This window comes from Lactuca sativa, chromosome 5 (assembly GCF_002870075.4).
Source record: "Lactuca sativa cultivar Salinas chromosome 5, Lsat_Salinas_v11, whole genome shotgun sequence".
Taxonomy (NCBI): domain Eukaryota; kingdom Viridiplantae; phylum Streptophyta; class Magnoliopsida; order Asterales; family Asteraceae; genus Lactuca; species Lactuca sativa.
The window spans coordinates 193,356,005-193,359,418 of NC_056627.2; the positions used below are offsets into that span (position 1 = coordinate 193,356,005).

The window sequence follows — 3,414 nt, forward strand, 5'->3', positions numbered from 1 at the left end:
ATATATATATATATATATATATATATGAGTTATGGATAAGATATTTGAATAGATTATGTTTTTCTGATTTTGTGGAGATAAAGAACGACCAAAACGGAGGTTGTACGAAAAATTTATGCCCCTTTAAAGTTATAAAAATCAGTATTTGTCTGGTTTTCTTAAAACGAACCGTGCATTGTTTTGTTTGGAATAACTACGAGTCTCATAAACTGTTTTTAAATATTTTTAAACTCAACCGAAATCAGATTCGTAAACTTTGTTGAATCCGATCCTATAAATCGCGAATCTTTAAAAAGATTTTTACCGGAGTTCTACTTATCGGATTTAAGATCTGACTTTTTGGAAACCTTATAATCGATATTATCATTCGTCATTTTCAAAAAAAAATTATTTGATATCCAGATCAAAGGCACAAGAAGCAAGAAAGTTATAAAATATCACTATTTTAGATATTCCAAATATGACATCGTACTTTGGCACTTTGAGTCATGCATAGTTGAATATAAGCTTTCAACAATACAACTATTGCATCTATATTTATATTTCCTACCACATCACTCAATACATATACAAATGCATCTTAATACATACACACATACATGTTAATAATTGAAACAATACATTGCTTCTAAATTTGTCTAAAAGTACACACATGTTTGTAAGTAGACACATGCTTAAATGTCTAGACTAGACGATTGCTTACATTTCTAGTTAAAACATCTAGTTAAAAGGACATATACAATTGAAAATTTGGAAGAGTGTTGGCCACTTTTACATAACTTGCCCTCATTTAACAATCAATTAAACCCAAAAAAAAAAAGACTCTACTACCTCTTCTTACTCCTTCTAGCCTGCCAAGAAGAACAGAAGACCCTTTCTCTTCTCCCTGTCAATTGAAGCTGCAAAACAGTCATGAAATCACTGATCCAGAATTGCTTTTTTTTTTTTCTTTTCTCTTCACAAATTTTTGCCAAGGTACCACCGAAGTGGTTGGCTGTTACATCGAGACCAAGGAGGTTAACAGCCTCTTGGTTCTTTCTTGTGCACTTACCTGTCAATTGAATCAACCCAAACCTCCACCAGAAGTGGAGATTTCCCTGCAATCAAGAAGACATCAAGACCTTCACGTTGTGCTCCTTGCTTACTGTCAAACGAAGAAGTCGAACACCCCCCACCGGAGCTGCTATCGCCGCCCGTTTTTCCCCTTCGTATCTCACTGCCGGAGCAAAAAGAGAGCAGCTTCGCTGCCTGTTCCCCTTTTTTTCTTCGGACCAACCGACCACCGGAGGTGCTCCCCTCCTCGCTATCTCTTAGCCACCTTGACTGCCTTCGTTCGCCAGTCACATCTCCAATCTGATGAAGTCGAAGATGAGGACCGAAGCCCCTGTTCTCAGTCCTCCTCTTTGCGATTGGCCTCCTCCACTGAGCCACCTGCTGCCGCCTTCGATTTCTTTTCCCTTCGCTCGATGGATGAGCCGCAGAAGGCGTGCGTGTGTCGTTTGCGCTTCTTCCTCGCGTCTGATTCTTTCTTTTGATCGATCAGGCAAGATGAGGACACAAAAGCCCTAAAATCCTTGGTTTATAATAAATAGCCATATCAGCCCCTATAAATGTTGAGTGGTAGCAAAATAAACCCCATTTGAAAAGATTTATTAAATCTGATCTCTTGTGGTTAAGGAGTTTACTAAACAACCCCCATTTGTTAAATTATTTCCCAAAATAGCCCTATAGTAGCTAAAATACACCAAACCAAAATAGTCCCGATGGTTTGTAATATTCGCCGTATATATTTGCATGAAAATATTGAGAAAGCTACAAATCAAACCTGGTTCTCTTTTACTTTAATAAAAATAGTCCCGATGGTTTGTGCCAAATTCATGAAGGTGTAAATTACAGTTCCTCACAAGAAGTTTCACCAGCCAAGCCTAGATCGAGATAACGCATCGAATGTGAGTTTCTACGGCCCCTCTTTTACATTTTTATTTTTGGAGGAGAATACATGAGTGTCTATTTAAAGTTTTGATGATTTTCAAATCTTATACATAAAATGGCATCATACTTTATTATTGGTTAAGAGTTTATGAAAATAACAATCTAAAAGGTATAAAGCATTAATAAATTATATAAGTTATAGTAGAATGCCATAAATGATAAAATTATACCTTGTTGTGATATATTAGTTAACATTAATAAAAATCACAGGATTATAAGTAGGTTGATATAAAGATATAAGTTATTCGACGAATCCTAAACTGTAATATTCGTCGTATATATGTGCATGAAAATATTGAGAAAGCATAAAAAGACATTATAATCATAACAAAATATGTTATTCAATGAAATTGTGTACAACGGAAATGTACATTGTCTGAAACGACTATAAACGAAGTTTTGACAAATACATATAATAATTAATTGAAAATATAACAAAAATAAAGTATTATTTTTATACTCCCAATCATAATATGGAAATGATTACTAAGTAAACGATATAATTTATTTTTATAAATGTTATAAAAATATAAAACATTTTAGTTGTGATACGAAACTCGTTACATATGATAATATAATTAATTCTTGGATTTTCAGGATTATTACCAAATAATTAATATATATTATATAAATTATGCAATTTATCGAACATGGACATAAGTGAGTATCCGGTGTAACAACGCAAATTTTCAAAACAAATTTTCATTTCTTTAAAACATAATTTCATTCAAGACAAACAATAGAATCCAATGTAACATGGTCATAATACAAAACATATCAATCCCAAGATCAAACATATCCAAATCCGTCTGTGTGTGTGTACGAGTCATGCCGGCGCCTTCCTACAGTCCTCACTAGTACCTGAAACACATTACACATAAACAGTGTAAGCAAGAAGCTTAGTGAGTTCCCCAATATACCACTTACACACATACGCCTTTCCAGGCCTTACTCCACACGACCTTCTGGTCTATGTGTCTCAGGGGACTTCCGTCTCAACCCGGTAAACCTTCCGGTCCTACCCGTGTCGACCTTCCGGTCCATAACTCCCAGACCTTCTGGTCCACATCATAATGCCTTCCGGCCCATATCAAGCATAACATACATATCACATACATAGCGCATATGAAACAGGCAACTCATAGCATACAATGCATATATCTCATAGCATACCAGACCTTCCGGTCACACATAGGTACCCTTACAGGTACAGTATAGTGAGAAGACTCACCTCGGGTATCTCGGATGATCTCGTACACGAATCTACTGGTCTAGCCCCTGCCTAATCACATGCAAAATATCCTCAATAAGTAATGGCTCTCAAAGGCTAGATTAAACCCCCTTCTATGATCCTTCAGAAGGGTAAAAGACCATTTTACCCCTCCCTGACTCAAAAGTCCAACTGTTGACTGAAATCCTAAA

The 3,414-nt window shown here is 35.8% G+C and overlaps 1 long non-coding RNA gene across 1 annotated transcript; it reads right to left on the reverse strand.

Moving 5' to 3' along the window:
• Positions 1-600: 600 nt before the first annotated feature.
• On the reverse strand, positions 601-1,776 carry LOC111904799 (uncharacterized). Its single transcript, XR_002854633.2, has 2 exons — positions 1,052-1,776; positions 601-899 (listed from the first exon to the last, which is right to left on the reverse strand). It is a non-coding gene; the product is annotated as an uncharacterized LOC111904799 (long non-coding RNA).
• Between the last annotated feature and the right edge of the window lie 1,638 nt (positions 1,777-3,414).